Below are 19,225 nucleotides of genomic sequence, written 5' to 3'. Positions count from 1 at the left end.
GAGTCTAGTTCTGCTGCATTGTTCCCAGTGAGAGGGAGAGGCTCAGCAGTTAGGGAAAGGAATTTGTAAGGCAACGGGTTTAACCATTACAATGTTTCATTGGAGGAAACTGCACCTAATCGAGTAGTGGGAATGTGGTAAGCAGTTTGATAACTGAGTAACAGTGGAGTAATGGAGAGGGATGATGGGGAGGGAGAGCTGGGCATCGTCAGTGTACATGTGAAACCCAACATGGTACTTTTGCACAATGTCACCTCCTGGCAGTATGTAGGTGAGATACAGGAGGGGCCAAGGATAGATCTATGAGGGACACCAAATGCAAGGAATTCAGAAAGGAAAGGGAGAGTGGAGATGGAGCAGGATTTTCCAACAACCGTGAGGTCAAATGTCAGTTTTTCACAGAATGGGAGAGAAGGACATAACCAGAAAAGACAGAACAAGGAACAATGTCTGTGAATCGGTGAGGGGGACTGATGAGGAGGAGGAGAAAAGAGAGTTGGAAAGTCTATGGTTTAGTGAGATTAGGGTAAAGGGTCAAGATAAGCTCTGATAAGGCTTGACATGAGATGAGATTGGAGAAAGATGTAGGTTTGGACAAAAACCGGGAACACCATGTGAGGCAGTTTGACTCAGTGGGCTAGTGGGAGGGAGGGAGGAAGGAAAGGAAGCAGCAGATCGGATTATCTCAGACTTAGTGACAGAGAAACTCCATGTGCTCCAAACTCTTGTTGTTGGAGAGAAGGATGGAGGAGACAGGATGATGGACAATGTTTCACAAAGAAACAAAACCTGGGTAAGTGATATTTAAAGTGAGTGAACAAACCTAATGTATTTAAATTTTATCCAAAATATTAAAACAAACGACTGACGTCCTGGTTCGAATCTCATCTTGGCAGATGGTGGAATCTGAATTCAAGAAAAAATAACTGGAATTAGGAATCTCCTGATCTCCATGGAATCATTGTCAATGGCAGAAAAAAACCCTGCCAACCTGACAGTGGCCCAGCAAGCTACTCACTGTATTAATCACTGCAAAGTCTCAACAAAGGAATGAAACTGGATGGACCACTCAGCATCTAAGAAGGCACCAGAAAATACAACCACAGAATCAGCCCTCTCGATGGTGTAACGTCCTCCAGACTAACATCTGGATTTTGGTGCCAAAATGTGCAGAGCTGTCTCACAGACCAATCAAGGAACAGCCTGACATACTCATACTCATGAAATCAACCCTGACAGACAATGACCAGACACCACCATAACCATCCCAAGATATTGAGATTGTGGTGATGGAAAAGCACAACAGGTCAGGCAGCATCCGAGGAGAAGGAGAATCGATGTTTCGAGCCTAAGCCCTTCATCAGCCTGACCTGCTGTGCTTTTCCAGCACCAGACTCTTGACTCTGATCTCCAGCATCTGCCGTCTTCACTTTCTCCTGAAATCTCTGGATATGTCCTGCCCCACCAGCAGGACAGACCAGGCAGAGGTCGTGGCACAGACAGGGAGGATTTGCCCTTGGAGTACTCAGCATTGACTCCGAACACCAGGAAATCTCATGGCTCCTGCTGATTACCACGTACTCTCCTCCCTTGGCTGATGGATCAGTTCTCCTTCATGTTGAACAACATTGAAGCACTGATGGTGCCAAACGTACTCCGAGTACAGGATTTCAATGTCCACAATCGAGACTAACTCTGCAACAGAATTACTGACTGAGCTGGCCAGGTCCTAAAGGACATAGCTGCTCAACTGAGTCTGCAGCGGATGGTGAGGGAACCAAGAGGGAAAAACATACTTGATCTCATTGTTATGAATTGACCAGATACATCTGTCCATGACAGTATCAATAAGAGCGACCATCACACATTCCTTTTGGAGTCACAAGTCTTGGCTTAAAGTTGAGAAAAACCTCCATTGTGCTGAGTGGTACTATCACCGTGCTTAATGGGACAGATGTAGGATCTCAAACTGGGTATCTCTGAGGCACTGTGGGACATCAACAGCAGCAGAACTGTACTCCAGCACAATCTATAATCTCATAGGTTTGTAAATCCTGCTCTCACCCATCACAATGGACAGGAAAGGAGGGCATGCCAAGAGCAGCACCAGGCATACCTAAAAATGAAGTGCCAACCTGGTGAAGCTACCAAACAGGACCATCTGCATTTCAGAAAGCATCAGCAGCAAGCAACAGAGCTAAACAATCCCACAACCAATGGAACAGATCGGAGCTCTGCAGTTCTGCCACACCCAGTTGTGAACGGTGATGGACAATTAAACAACTCACTGGAGGAAGCATCACAGATATCCCCACCCTTACTGATGGAGGGGCCTCGCACATCCATGCACCAGATAAGATGACAGCATTTGCAGCAATCTTCAGCCAGAAGTGCAAAATGGGGTGATCCATCTTAGCCTTCTCCAGTGGTTTCGAACATCACAGATGTGAGTTTTAAGCCAGTTCGGTTGAGTTTGAATAACATCAAGAAATGGTTAAGTAGTGCAAAGGCTACGGGCCCTGCCAACGTTCTGGTAATAATACTGATGGCTTGTGCTCCAGAATTTGCCACCCACCAAGTCACGTACCGCTCCAGCACTGGCATCTACCAACAATGTGAAACATTGCCCAGGCATGTTCAACACAAAAACAGAGGGCAATCCAACCCAGCCAATTTCCCTCACACTCGATCAGCAATCAAGTGATGGAAAATGTCATCAACAGGGCTATCAAGCAGCAGCTGCTCAGCAACAGCCAGCTGAGCGACACTCATTTTAGGCTCCACCAGGACCACTCAGCTCCCGATTGTGTTACCGCCCTGATTCACAACCTGACAACTAACTGAATCCCAGAGGCGAGGTGAGGGTGACAGCCAAGTCCCACTCCAAGACCACTAATTCTAGCTGATTCCACCTTTGTCTCAGCTTATACACTTTCATCTATCTTGCGTTATCTCCAGACTTCATTATCCAAACGTACTCCTGGCCAGCTTCCCACATTCAACCTCCCTGTAATCTCAAGAAAACTAAATCTCTGCTGCCCAAGTACTCCCTCATACCAAAACTTGTTGATCCATCAAAAGGCTCCTATTCATAATCATCAACATAGAGCCACAGAGATTTACAGCATGGAAACAGACCCTTCAATCCAACCCGTCCATGCCGACCAGATATCCCAATTCAATCTAGTCTCACCTGCCAGCATCCGGCCCACATCCCTCAATTTAAAATTCTCACCCTTGATTTAATTCCTGATTGTGATCATCCCTAGCTCGCTGCATCACACAACCTTTGAGACCTCGACAACCCATTCTGTTCGAAACTCCCAATGATCTGCTAATTCATTACTTCACCTATGTGGCTGCTTTTACAGTTGCCAAAGCAACAAGGTCTGAAATTCACAGCCAAAACCTCTCAGGTCTGCTTTCCTCCTTTAAAACATTCCTCAAAACCTGCTTATTTGGCAATGCTTTTGGTCACCTGACCTAATATCACCATCTCTGGCCTTATGTTTAAAATTCTCAATAATATTTTTGTGGAATTATAAGCATGATAATAAAAATACAAACTGTTGTTGATTTGGACATTATCTTCAGATCTTTACTGTTGCTGAATGAATACTCTGTAATGTCTCTTAACCAACCACATTATGGGAACACCTTCACCACACAAACTTCAGCTGTACAAGAAAGTCAAACATCACCCTCTCCACAGGCAACAGGGATTTGGCATTACTAACTGGTATCTGTGGAAGGAGAAACACAGTTGATGTTTCAAGGAGTGCAAAACGGATTACAGGGAATGAAAATGGTGCAGAATGAGATAGTCAGAAATGGAAGGAAGATACACTTGCTTATTGGAAAAAGGAATTCTTGACTGTTAAAGATTTTCCAGAAAATATTGATAAGCAGTACATGGTCAGGGGCTGGGCAGCAGTGAAAAATTAACTTACAAAAATGTCTGTAAAAATAATAGTAAAATACCAAACAGACCAAAAATACACCCATTGTTCAAGATTGAGGAAGCTAGATATTGACAAAGTGGTCATGAGGGAGCCCAGAGATGAAGCAGAGCAGTATATGCTGTTATGATCCCACAGTCATAGAGATGTATAGCACCGACACAGACCCTTCGATCTAACTCATCCTTGCCAAACAGGTATCCGAACCTAGTCTATTCCCATTTGCCAGCACTTGGCCCATATCCCTGTAAAGCCTTCCTAATCATATCATGTGTCTATTTAAATGCCTTTAACATGTTTTAATTGTACTAGCCTCCACCACTTCCTCTGGCAGCTCATTCGACCCACTGCAATAAAAGAGTTGTCCTTTAGGCCCCTTTGAAATTTTATCTGTTCACCCTAAAGCAATGCCCTCTACTTCTGGACACCAGCACTCCAGGGAAAACACCTTGTTCATTTACTCTATTCATGCCCCTCATGATTGTATAAACCTCCATAACATCACCACTCAGCCTATGGCACTCCAGGGAAAACAGCCCCAGCCTTTTACGTCTCACCCTGTAGCTCAAATCCTCCAACCCTCACAACATCCTTGTAAGTCTTTTTTGAAACCTTTCAAGTTTCACAGCACCCTTCTGATAGGAGGCAGGCCAGAACTGCACACACTATTCCAAAAGTGGCCTAACGAATGTCCTGTACAGCAACATGACCTCCCACATCCTATGCTCAATGCTCTAACGAATAAAGGAAAATATACTGAACACCTTCTTCATCATCCTATCTACCTGCAACTTGACTTGCAAGGACTATGAACCTGCAGTCCAAGGTCTCTTTGTTCTGCAAACGTCTCCAGGGCCTTGCCATTCAGTGTATAAGTCCTGCCCTGATTTGCTTTTCCAAACTGCAGCACCTAACATTTATCTAAATTAAACCCCATCTGATCAATATCTTATTGTAACCTGAGGTAACCTTCTTCATTATCCACAATACCTCCAATTTTGTATGACCTGCAAACTCATTTACGATACCAAATTATTTAAATGAATGATGAAACAAATCCAGAAATAAACATCCATTTCTCTGAGTTTGAATGTGCTCTGTATAAATCCTGCCCAATGACCCTGTACCAGAGAAAGGCTGCACATGCGCCTGGCTGCACCTTGCACCCGACAAAGCTGGTGGCTCCGCACGTGTCCAGTGAATTTTTGCCCCAAATAAAGATGGCGGCGCGCACCCATGCCTGCAGCCACACTGAGGCAATTCCCCGTTTACTGAAAACACGAGACTGGGACGTTCAAATTTGTGTTTTCCGACGTGCACATTTTGTTTGTAAAACCTCTCCGCTCATACAGAATCTCTCTCACCTTCTGCGGTTCCACAGACAGCCTTGATGATTTTTGCAGGTACCTATTCTCTGCCTGGTTACTCATTTGTCCTTAGTGTATTTGTACAATCACTTTGGATTCTCCTTAAACCTATTTCCTAAAGCTATCTCATGTCCCCTTTTTGCCCTCCTGGTTTACCTCGAGTATACTCCTACTGCCCCTATACTCCTCTAGGGATTCACACAAAAACAGCTCTCTGTACCTGCCATATGCCTCCTTCATTTTCTTGACCAGGCCCTCAATTTCTTTCGATAGGCAGCATTCTCTACACCTACCAGCCTTGGCCTTAACAGGAACATACTGTCTGTGTACTCTTGTTGTCGCAGGCCTATGGAAGCAATGGCAGATGAGGACAGAGAAGCAATCATTCCCAGTAAAGAGGTAATGTTGGGAAAGATAACAGCCTAAAGGTAGATGGGTCTCCTGACCCTGATGGATTGCATCCCAGGGACTAAACGAGATGGGGGGGGGGTGGTGGTTGAGGGGGCGGTGAATAACATATAAACTCGTGATAATTCACTAAAATTTGTTGGATTCTGGGATGGTTTTGACAGACTGGAAGCTGCAAATGCGGTGTCACTATTTTTCAAAAAGGATCTGTTAGCTTAATTTCTGTAGTGGAGAAAATGCTCGAATCTCTCAAGGAAGTAGTGGTGAGATATCTGGGTAGAAATTGTCTCATTTAGCAAACACAGCATGGATTCATGAAAGGCAGGTTACGTTTAAGGATTTACTGGAATTATTTGAGGATACAACGAGCGCGTTGGACAAGGCGGACTCAGTGGATGTGGTGTACCTGGATTTCCAGAAGGTATTCGATAAGTTGCCACACAAAAGGCTGCTGAATAAGATAAAGGTGCACAGCATTATGGGTAATGTATTATCATTGATACAGGATTGGTTAACCAACAAAAAAATAAAAAATGGGGATAAACGGGTGTTTGGGTTAGTGTTGGCACTACAACTATTTGCAATTTACACAAATGTTTTGGAGTTAAGGACCAAGTGTACGGTGTCGGAGTTCACATTTGATACAAAGATGAGGTTGAGCAATGTCTGCAGAGGCCACTGTCAATCTGCACAGGGATACAGATAGGTTAAGTGAGTGGGTAAGGGTCTGGCAGATGGAGTTCAATGTTGGGATATGTGAAGTCATCCATTTTGGTTGGACTAACAGCAAACTGGATGATGAAATGGTGAAAACATGCAGCAGGCTGCTGTGCAGAGGAAGCTGGGTGTCCTTATGCATGAATCACAGGAAGTTGGTTTGCAGGTGCAGCAGGTAATTATGGCAGTGGAGGGAATATTGTCCTTCATTGCTAGAGGGATGGTTATGCTGCAGCTGTACAGGGTGCTGGTGAGGCCACACCTGGAGTACTGTGCACAGGTTTGGTCCCCTTACATTAGCAAGGATGTACTGGCACTGGAGGGAGTACAGAGGAGATTCACTAGTTTGAGTTGGGAGTTGAGAGGATTGGTGTATGTGGAGAGATTGAGAAAACTAGTTCTATAGTCATTGTAATTTAGAAGAATGGGAGGTTGGAGAGGAAAAAATAAAACTATGAAGGGAGTAGATAAGATAGAAGCAGGGAGTTTATTTCCACTGGGGGCGGGTCAAACTAGAGCATAACCTCAAAATAAGGGGGAGCAGATTTAGGACTGAGTTCAGGAGGAGCTTCTTCAGCTAAAGGGTTGTGAATCTGTGGAATTCCCTGTCGAGTGCAGCATTTGACGTTATCAACTTGAATGCCTTTAAGGCAAAATGTAGATTTTTGAACAGGAAAATAATTAAGGGTTATGGTGAGAGAGCAGGAATGTGGAGCTGAGGCCATGAAAAGATCAGCCCTGATCTTATTGAATGGCAGAGCAGGCTTGAGGGGCCAGATGAAAGTTCTTGCCTTGTGCCATCAAAATTGGCCTTTGTCCAATTCAGAACCTTAACATTTAGATCCGGTATATTATTTTCTGTAACTATTTTAAAACTAGTAGAAATATCAGAGAATTCCAAACAGTGTGGAAGCAGGTCATTCAGCCCATCATATTAATACTGACCCTTAGCCTCCTAACCACCCCTGTAACATTGCATTTCCCAGGGCCACCCAACCTACACATCCCTGAACATTATGGGCAATTCAGTCTGGATAATCCACTCAACCTGCACATCCCTCAACACCGTGGGCAATTCAGCCTGGATAATCCAACCTACCCTATACATCTTTGGACTGTGGGAGGAAACCAGAGGACCCAGACGAGATCCATGCAGAAAACCCCAATAAGGTGATCATCCCTTTCTTATTTCCCAGTTCCACCTAAATAACTTCACTGGGCGTACTCCCAGGAATATCCTCCCTAAGCAAAAACATAATGCTATCCCGAATCAAAAATGCCACTCCCCCTCCTCTCTTGTCCCCCTTTCTATTCTTCCTATAGCATCTATACCCTGGAACATTAAGCTGCCAGGCCGATCCATCCCTGAGTGATGCCTCTGTAATTGCTATAATATCCCAGTGCCATGTTCAAAACCATACCCTGAGCTCATCTGCCTTCCCTGTCAGGCCTCTTGCATTGAAGTAAATGCAGTGCAACTGCTCAGTCCAACTTCATTCAGCCCATCATATTAATACTGACCCTTGCCTGCTTGACTATTTGACTTCTGAACTGTACCAGCCTCAGACATACCTCTTTTCTCACTATCTTCTTGGGTTTACACCCACTCCCTCACTGGTTTAATGCCTCCCGAGTATCACTAGCAAGTCTCCCTGCGTAGATATTAGACAACTTCCAATTCAGGTACAATCCATCCTTCTTATGCAGGTCAACTCTACTCCAGAGGAGATCACAATGATCCAAAAAACGTGAATCCTTTTCCCCTGTACCAGCTCCTTAGCCACTCATTGAGCACCTTCTCCTCTGATATATGGACATTTTTCAAGATGTCACCATTTATTTCCCCACATTCTATATCTCCCATGTACTTCTTCGTAGTAAACATGATGCAAAATACTTGTCTCCGTATCTCACCCATCGCCTGCAGCTCCACACAATGGCTGCCTTGCTGATCTTTGAGGGTCACCTCTCAGTCTTTGACCCTCTAGGGAAATTATCCCTAGCCTATTCTGCCTCACCCTGTAGCCTACATCCTCCAACCCTGGCAAAGTCTTTGTAAATCTTGTCTGAACTCTTTCAAGATTCACAACATCCTTTCCAGTACAGGGAATTTCGAACTTAAAACATAATTCCTGAAATGCTTAATCAATGTCCTGTCCAGCCACAATTTGACGTCCCAGCTTCTGTACTCAATGCATTGAACAATAAATATAAGCATACCAAACACCACCTTCACTAGTCTGCCTACCTTCGACTCTACTTTCAAGGAACAATGAACCTGCACTCCATGGTCTCTATGTTCAGCAACATTCCCAAGGACTTTATCATTAAGTGTATAAGTCCTGCCCTGACTTGTCTTTCCAAAATCCAACAGCTTACGTTTGTCTAAATTGAACCCAATCTGCCATTCCTCACCCCAATGGCCCATCTGATCAAGATCCTGTTGCATTCTGAACTAACCTTCTTCATTGTCCACGACACCTCCAATTTTGGTGTCTTCTGTAAACCTACTGACCATATCTCATATATTCACATCCAAGTCAATTATTTAAAGACCCAATATCCATTCCTGCAGCACACTGCTGCTCACAGGCCTCCAGTCCACAAAGCAACCTCTTTCACCACCCTCTGCCTCCTACCTTCAAGCCAGTTTTGTATGGCAAATGGCAAGTTCTCCCAACATTTCATGTTATCTAACCTTGCTAACCAGTCTGCTTTGTGGAACATCGTTCAGTGTCAATATAGACAACGTCCACAGTCTACCTTCAAAAAAACTCAATCAAGTTGGAGAGAGAGAATTTCCCACACACAAAGCCATGTTGACTATACCTAATCATTCCTTGTCTTTCCAAATACATGTAGATCCTGTCCCTCAGAATCCCTTCCAACAACTTGCCTTCCACTGACTTCAGGCTCACTGTTCTCTTGTTCCCTGGCCTTTCCTTACAACCTTTTTAAATAAAAGCACATGTCTTCCAGCACCTCACCGGTCACCAATGACAATATAAATATCTCAGGGAAGGGAACTGCCATCGTTTTCTTAGCTTTCCACAAATGTCTGGGATACACCTTAACAGGTCCCAGCGATTTATCCACCTTGCTATGATTTAAGACATCCAGTACTACCTCCTCTGTAAGATGGCCAGGAGCCGGGCAGCAGTGGACAATTCATTTACAGAAAGGTCTGTGAACGTAATCATAAAATACTAAACAGAGCAAAAATACACTCAGAGACTGAGGAAGCTAGATAATGAACAAGTGGACATCAAGGAGCTCACAGGCGAATCAGAGCAGTGTTCACTTTTATGATCCCACAGTCAGAGATTCTAGCACCGAAACAGACTCTTCAACCCAACCCATCTATGCCAACCAGATATTCTAACCTAATCCATTCCCATTTTCCAGCACTTGGCCGACATCCCTCTGAACCCTTCCTATTCAAATGCCTTTGAGATGTTCCAATTTTGTTGCCCTTTAGGCTCCTGTTGAATTTTCCCCTCACACCCTAAACCTATATCCTCTAGTTCTGGGCTCCACCACCCCAGGGTAAACACCTTGTCTACTTACGCTATCCATGCCCCTCACGATTATATAAACCTCTTCAACATCACATCTCAGCCTATGACACTGCAGGGAAAATGGCCCAGCCTATTATGCCTCTCCCTGCAACTCAAATCCTCCAACCCTGGCAACATCCTTGAAAATCAATTCTCAAACCTTTCAAGTTTCAGTGCCTCCTTCTGATAAGAGGGATACCAGAATTGCACACAATATTCCAAAAGTGGCCTAACCAACGTCCTGTCCAGCTCCTTTACTCAACGCTGTGACCAATAAAGGGAAGCATACCAAATGCCTTCTTCACTATCCTATCTACGTGCGATTCTACTTTCAAGGAACTGTGAACCTGCACTCCAAGGTCTCTTTGTTCAGCAAGACTCTCCAAGACCTTACAATTCAGTGTGTGAGTCTTGCTCTGATTTGCTTTTCTAAAATGCAGCACCTCACATTTATCTAAATTAAACCCTATCTGCCACTCCTCAGCCCATTGGCCCACCTGATCAATATCCCATTGTATTCTGAGACAACCTTTATCACTGACCACAATACCAACAATTTTGGTGTCACCTGCAAACTTACTAACTGTACCGCCTCTATTCATATCCAAATCATTTAAATGAATGATGAAACAAATCCAGAGAGAAAAAAAAATCAATGTGCTCTGTGTAAATCCTGCCCTATGACTCTTTACCAGAGAAGGCTGCACAGACACTCCTCTGAACTTTGCCCTCTACAAAGCTGGCGGCCGCACGTGTCCAGTGAATCGTTGCCCCGAATAAAGATGGCGGCGCTTACTCGAGTCAATCGCTAGATGAGGCATTTTCCCGTTTACTGCAAAAAACGAGACTAAGTTTCAAATTTGTATTTTCCAATGTGCAACAAATGTTTGCAAAATCTCTCAGCCCATACCAACACCATTTCCCTCCCGCTTCCTATTGTTTATTCCTTTCCTTACCGACAACTCAATTTCAGAATGGCAGGCAGTGACCAATGGGGTACCGCAGGGATCCGTGCTGGGACCGCAGCTTTTTACAATATATGTTAAGATATAGAAGATGGTATCAGCAATAACATTAGCAAATTTGCTGATGATACAAAGCTGGGTGGCAGGGTGAAATGTGATGAGGATGTTAGGAGATTATAGGGTGACCTGGACAAGTTAGATGAGTGGGCAGATGCATGGCAGACGCAGTTTAATGTGGATAAATGTAAACCATCCACTTTGGTGACAAGAACAGGAAGGCAGATTACTACCTCAATGGAATCAATTTAGGTAAAGGGGCAGTACAGAGAGATCTGGGTGTTCTTGTACTCCAGTCATGCAGGTACAGCAGGTAGTGAAGAAGGCTAATAAGCATGCTGGCCTTCATAAGAGGAATTCAGTATAGAAGCAAAGAGGTGCTTCTGCAGCTGTACAGGGCCCTGGTGAGACCACACCTGGAGTACTGTGCGCAGTTCTGGTCTCCAAATTTGAGGAAAGACATTCTGGCTATTGAGGGAGTGCAGCGTAGGTTCACGAGGTCAATTCCTGGAATGGCGGGATTACCTTACACTGAAAGACTGAAGCGACTGGGCTTGTATACCCTTGAGTTTAGAAGACTGAGAGGGGATCTGATTGAGACATATAAGATTATGAAAGGATTGGACACTTTGGCAGCAGGAAACATGTTTCCGCTGATGGGTGAGTGCTGAACCAGAGGACACAGCTTAAAAATACGGGGTAGACCATTTAGGACAGAGATGAGGAGAAACTTCTTCACCCAGAGAGTGGTGGCTGTGTGGAATGCTCTGCCCCAGAGGGCAGTGGAGGCCCAGTCTCTGGATTCATTTAAGGAAGAGTTGGATAGAGTTCTCAAAGATAGTGGAATCAAGGGTTATGGAGATAAGGCAGGAAGAGGATACTGATTAGGAATGATCAGCCATGATCATATTGAATGGCGGTGTAGGCTCGAAGGGCTGAATGGCCTACTCCTGCACCTATTGTCTAACTCTCTGCCCGCACATTCGCGCTGTCCGCGAGGATGATCACGTGGTATAGCCAAGTCCCGCCCCTCGCTCACTGATTGATTGGAGGGCCAACTGAAGGGCTAATGCCCGAAACGTCGATTCTCCTGTTCCCTAGATGCTGCCTGACCTGCTGCGCTTTTCCAGCAACACATTTCCATCTCTGATCTCCAGCATCTGCAGACCTCACTTTCTCCCCGGAGGGCCAACTGCCCCACTAGGTCCTCCAGCTGTGCCCCTGATATCAATCATCCGGGGACCATTGTTGGCTGGAGCATGCGCACTGCTTCGTGGCTTTTGTTGCTGCTCATAAGTTACAAGAGTGAGGGACAAAGTTAAAAACATGCAACCACCTGATGAAGCAGCAGCAACGCTAGTGCTTCCAAATAAACCTGCTGGACTATAACCTGGTGTTCTGTGAATTTTAATTTTGTCCATCCTAATCCAACACCAGCACCTCCAAGTCACGAGTGAGGGAGGAATGCATAACATAAGAACTAGGAACAGGAGAAGGCCATCCTGCCCTTTGAGCTTGCTCTGTCATTCAATAAGATCATGGCTGATCATTTCGTGGACAGAGAACCATTTACCCATGTTCTCACCGTATTCCTTAATTAATTATTTCTTTTTTAAAAAAAGCTACCTTAGCTTTAAAAACATTTACTGAACTAGCATCAACTACTTCCCTGGGCAATGAATTCCATTGAGGTTAAGAAGTTCCTTCTCAATTCAGCCCTAAATTTGCTGCCTCTAATCTAGAGTTGATGCCCTCTTGCCCTAGATTCACCTGCCAGTGGAAACATCCTCTCTACTTCTATTTTATCCATTTCATTCATTATTTTATATGTTTCCATTCTTCTGAATTCCAATGAATATAATCCCAATCTACTCAATCTCTGTTAAGCCAAACCCCTCAACTCTGGAATCAACCCATTTAACCTCCTCTACACCCCCTCTAGTGCCATTACATCTTTTCTCAACTAAGGAGATAAAAACTACATGGAGTACTCCAGGTGTGGCCTCACCAGCACTCAATACAGCTGGAACATAACCTCTGCTTTTAAGCACAATCACTTCAGCAATGAAGGACAAAGTTGCATTTGCCTTCTGAACTGATTGTTATACCTAGTGACCAACCTTCATGCAGAAGGATACTCAGGTACCTCTGCATAGCAAATAATGCAACTTTTTAAAATTGAAGTAATAATCTCTTTTTAAATGTTACTCCAACCAAACAGTATGACATTACATTTATGAACATTATATTCCACATGACTGACCATTGCCCACTCAATGTATCTATGTTCCTCTGCAAAGTTTCACAGTCCTCGTTGTTGTGATTCTGTTCGCCGAGCTGGGAATTTGTGTTGCAGACGTTTCGTCCCCTGTCTAGGTGACATCCTCAGTGCTTGGGAGCCTCCTGTGAAGCGCTTCTGTGATCTTTCCTCCGGCATTTGTAGTGGTTTGAATCTGCCGCTCCGGTTGTCAGTTCCAGCTGTCCGTTGCAGTGGTCGGTATATTGGGTCCAGATCGATGTGCTTATTGATTGAATCTGTGGATGAGTGCCATGCCTCTAGGAATTCCCTGGCTGTTCTCTGTTTGGCTTGTCCTATAATAGTAGTGTTTCCCAGTCGAATTCATGTTGCTTGTCATCTATGTGTGGCTACTAAGCATAGCTGGTCATGTCGTTTCGTGGCTATTTGGTGTTCATGGATGCGGATCGTTAGCTGTCTTCCTGCTTGACCTATGTAGTGTTTTGTGCAATCCTTGCATGGGATTTTGTACACTACGTTGGTTTTGCTCATGCTGGGTATCGGGTCCTTCGTCCTGGTGAGTTGTTGTCTGAGAGTGGCTGTTGTAATGTGTGCTATTGTGAGTCCTAGTGGTTGCAGTAGTCTGGCTGTCAGTTTGGAAATGCTCTTGATGTATGGTAGTGTGGCTAGTCCTTTGGGTTGTGGCATGTACTCATTCCGTTGTCTTTCCCTTAGGCATCTGTGGATGAAATTGCGCGGGTATTCGTTTTTGGCAAATACATTGTATAGGTGTTCTTCTTCCTCTTTTTGCAGTTCTGGTATACTGCAGTGTGTTGTGGCTCTTTTGAATAGTGTCTTGATGCAACTTCTTTTGTGTGTGTTGGGGTGGTTGCTTTCGTAGTTCAGGACTTGGTCTGTGTGAGTGGCTTTCATGTATGCCTTGTGGTGAATTCAAAGGTACACAGGAAAGCCACTCACACAGACCAAGTCCTGAACTACGAAAGCAACCACCCAACACACACAAAAGAAGTTGCATCAAGACAATATTCAAAAGAGCCACAACACACTGCAGTACACCAGAACTGCAAAAAGAGGAAGAAGAACACCTATACAATGTATTTGCCAAAAACGGATACACACGCAATTTCATCAACAAATGCCTAAGAGAAAGACAACGGAACAAGGACATGCCATAACCCAAAGGACTAGCCATACTACCATACATCAAGAGCATTTCTGAACTGACAGCCAGACTACTGCGACCACTAGGACTCATAACAGCACACAAACCAACAGCCACTCTAAGACAACAACTCACCAGAATGAAGGACCTGATACCCAGCATGAGCAAAACCAATATAGTGTACAAAATCCCATGCAAGGATTGCACAAAACACTACATAGGTCAAACAGGAAGACAGCTAATGATCCGCATCCATGAACACCAACTAGCCACGAAACAACACGACCAGCTATCCTTAGTAGCCACACACGCAGAATCCAAGCAACATGAATTCGACTGGGACAACACTACTATTATAGGACAAGCCAAACAGAGAACAGCCAGGGAATTCCTAGAGGCATGGCACTCATCCACAGATTCAATCAATAAGCAAATCGATTTCAACCCAATATACCGACCACTGCAATGGACAGCTGGAACTGACAACCGGAAGCGGCAGATTCAAACCACTACACATGCCGGAGGAAAGATCACAGAAGCGCTTCACAGGAGGCTCCCAAGCACTGAGGATGTCACCTAGACAGGGGACGAAATGTCTGCAACACAAATTCCCAGCTCGGCGAACAGAACCACAGCAACGAGCACCCGAGCTACAAATCTTCTCACAAACTTTTCGCAGTCTTCCGCACACATTGTCCTGCTACTCATCTTAGTGTCATATGCAAACTTTGACACCCTACATGTGGTCCCCAACTCCAAATCATCTGTATCAATTCTAAATAATCGCAGTCCCAACAGTGATCCCTGAGGCACACTACTAGTCACTGATTGCCAGCCAGAATAATACGCATTTATCCCCACACTTTGCTTCCTGTTAGTCAACCAATCTCCTATCCATGCTAATACTCTACCCCTTATGCCATGCACCCTTATATTATGCAACAGCCTCTTGCACAGCACCTTGTTGAAGGCCTTTTGGAAATCCAGGTACACCATATCCACTGGGTTCCCATTGTCCACCTTGCTTGAAATGTTTTCATAGAATTTCAAAAGATTTGTCAAACATGACCTGCACTTCATGAACCCTGTGTCTGTCCAATGGGACAATTTCTATCGAGTCCCTGCTATTTCTTCTTTGATAATAGACCCAAGCATCTTTCCCACTACAGAGATAAAGTTAACTTGGGTATAATTCCCCATTTTTTGTCCACCTCCTTTTTGAAATAGTGGTGTCACTTTTGCTGCTTTCCAATCTGCTGGGACTGCCATAATGTCCAGTGAATTTTGGAAAATTACTGTCAGTGCATTTGTTATTTCTCCTGGCATCTCTTTTAGTACCCTGGGATATATTCTGTCAGGGCCAGGAGAATTTTCTATTATTAGCTCAATTACCTCCAACAGTCCAAAACTAGCTGTTCTGTAATAATGATAGTTTCCAAATCCTCACCTACTTTTGTCTCTTTGTTAATTACTGCCAAGATATTAGTATCCTCCACTGTGATATCCTATAACGAAATTCTCCTTCTCTTTTTCCAAAGGACCAACATTTACTTTAGCCACTCTTTTCTCATTATGTATGTTTATGTAAACCTTTGCTCTCTGTCCTTATAGTCTGTGCTAGTTTATTTTTCTCATGTTCTATCTTACATTTCTTTGTAGCTCTTCTGTGACTTTCTGTTGACGTTTAAAGTTTTCCCAGTTCTAGTTTCATGCTGATTTTGGACACTTTGTATGCCTTTCAATTTGATCACTTTCCTTAGATACCCATCGCAGAGAACGCCTTTTCTTACAGTCCTTCCCTTTCACTGGAATATACCTTTGCTGAGGACTTTGGAAAGTGTCTTTGAAAATCTTTTACTGCTCATCAACTGTCCCACCATAAAATCTTTGTTTCCAGTCTACGTTATCCAGGTTCTCCCTCATTCTATTGTAGTTCCCCATGTCCAAGCACAGGACCCAGGTATGAGATTTTATCTTCACACTCTCCACATGTATTAAATTCAACCATACAGTAATCACTTCTTCCGAGAGGATCCCTAACTCTGAGATCACTAATTATTCCTGTCTCATTGTACAGGGCCAGATCTTGGATAGCTTGCTCCCTTGTAGATCCATTTCATACTGTTCAAGTAAAATATCACAGATACACTTAATGAACTCCTCAAAGCTACCCTGACTGAGCTGGTTTGACCAATCTACATGTAGATTAAAATCACCCATGATAATAACCATACCATTTTTACAGGCATTAGTTATTTCTTTGTTTATTTGCCCATCCCAATGCGATGTTATTATTTGGTGGCCTATACACTGCGCCTATCAGTGACTTTCTTGTTAGAATCTTGAATGCATCATTCCTGTTTCTCCTAATGTACGGCAAAACAACAACTACTTGCTTTGTATGGAATCTTTCACAATGGCAAATCTCCTAAGGTGCTTCATGGATGATCAAAACATTGATTAAGGAGAATGATTTTAAAATACATCTTAAAGGAGGATAGAAAAGGTTAGGGAGGCTATTTGACAGACTTCTGCCCTTGACAGCTCCAATTGTGGAGTGATGCAGGTGGGGTGGGTTGGAAAGGGAACATGCAAAGGGGAAACGGAGGAGTGCAGGCAGTGTATAAGGTCTTAAGAGGGGGTTCTAGACTGAGTCTGTCTGTCATAGAGAGTATGGCTGCCTCATGGAGTTTGAAGCACTGCAATGGGTCCATGCAAGTCATGTTAGTCGAGGATAGTATAACGGTGGCTGAGAGTACTTTTGATGAGGACTCTATTACTGAGGTAGTGTGGGCTGAGGTTAGAAACAGGAGAGGAGAGGTCACACTGATTGGAGTTTTTTTATAGGCCTCCACAGAGTTCCAGGGAAGTGGAAGCGAGGATTAGCAAAATTATTCTGGGTAAGAGCAAAAGTACCAGGGTGGTCATTATGGGGGACTTTAGCTTCCCCAACATTGACTGGGAATGCTATAATTCTAGTACGTTGGATGGATCAGTTTTTGTCCAGTGTGTACAGGAGGATTTCCTGACACAGTATGTCGAAGGCCAACAAGAGGGGAGGCCACATTGGATCTGGTGCTTGGTAATGAACCAGACCAGTTGTTTGATTTAGTTTTAGGTGAGCACTTTGGAGAGAATGACCATAATTCAGATACGTTTTGTTTAGCAACGGAAAGGGACCGGTACATGCCACAGGGCAAGAGTTAAAATTGGGCAAGGACAATTATAATGCGATTAGGCAGGAATTAGGATGCATAGAATAGGATAGCAAAATGCAGACAATGAAAATGTGGAGCTGGTTTAAGGAAGAGATATTGCATGTCCTTGATAGGTATGTCCCTGTCAGGCAGGAAGGAAGTGATAAGGTAAGGGAACCGTGGTTTACTACAGAAATTGCATTGCTTGTTAAGAAGAAGAAGGAGGCTTATGTGTTGATGAGGCAAGATGGTTCAGATGAGGAGATGGAGAGTTACAGATCAGATAGGAAGGATTTAAAGAGAGTTAAGAAGAGCAAAGAGAGGACACGAGCAGTCTTTAGCAAATAGAATAAAGGAGAACCCTGAAGTTTTCTATAGGTATGTGAGGAATAAAATGATGATTAGGGTAGGAATAGGTCCAATCAAAGACAGAAGTGGGAAGTTGAGAGTGTACCCTGTGGAGATCGGAGAGGTGCTAACAAACATTTCTCATCGGTTTTCACTCAGGGCAAGGAGAATATTGTAGAGGAGAAGAATGTGAGATATTAGACTAGAAAGGATCGAGATTAGTTAGAAACAGGTGTTATCAATTCTAGAAAGAGTGAAAGTAGACAAGTCCCCTGGGTCAGATGGGATTTATCCGAGGATTCTCTGGGAAGCTAGGGAGGAGATAGCAGAGCATTTGGCTTTCATATTTGAGTCGTCATTGTCTACAGGTTTGGTACCAGAGGACTGGAGAATTCCAAATATTATGCCTTTGTTCAAGAAGGGCAGTAGAGATGACCCAGGTAATTATACACCAGTGAGCCTGACTTCTGATGTAGGAAAGGTTTTGGAAAGGATTATAAGAGATAAGATTTATAATCATCTTGCAAACAACAATTTGATTTCAGATAATCAACATGGTTTCGTCAAGGGCAGGTCATGTCTCGCAAACCTCTGAGTTTTTTGAGAAGGTGATCAAGCATGTAGATGAAGGTAGGGCAGTTGATGTGGTATACACAGACTTCAGTAAAGCCTTTGATAAGGTTCCACATGGTAGGCTGTTGGAGAAAATGCAGAGACATGGAAATGAGGTGATTTAGCAGTTTGGATGAGAAACTGGCTTTCTAAAGGAAGGGAGTGAGTGGTGGTTGATGGAAAATATTCAACTGGAGTCCAGTTACTCGTGGTGTGCCACAAAAATCTGTTTTTGGACCACTGCTGTTTGTCATTTTTAGAAATGACGTAGACGCAGGCATAGGTGGATGGATTAGTAAATTTGCTGATGACACTAAAGTCGGTGGAGTAGTGTACAGTGTGGAAGTGTGTTACAGGTTGCAGGGGGACTTGGATAAACTGCAGAATTGGGCTGAGAGGTGGCAAATGGAGTTCCATGCAGCTAAATGTGAGATGACGCATTTTGAGAAGAAGAACAGGAAGGCAGAGTACTAGGTCAATGGAAAGATTCTTGGTAGTGTGGATGTACAGAGGGATGTCAGAGTCCATGTACATAGATCCCTGAAAGTTGCCACCCAGGTGGATCGGACTGTTAAGGCGGCATACAGTGTGTTAGGTTTCATTCATAGAGTAATTGAGT

The sequence above is a fragment of the Chiloscyllium plagiosum genome, unplaced genomic scaffold (genome assembly GCF_037043375.1).
Source record: "Chiloscyllium plagiosum isolate Xiang-an unplaced genomic scaffold, Cpla_swu_hap1 HiC_scaffold_21, whole genome shotgun sequence".
NCBI classification, from domain to species: domain Eukaryota; kingdom Metazoa; phylum Chordata; class Chondrichthyes; order Orectolobiformes; family Hemiscylliidae; genus Chiloscyllium; species Chiloscyllium plagiosum.
The sequence above is the reverse complement of the archived record's forward strand: the minus strand, read 5'-3'. Positions refer to the sequence as shown.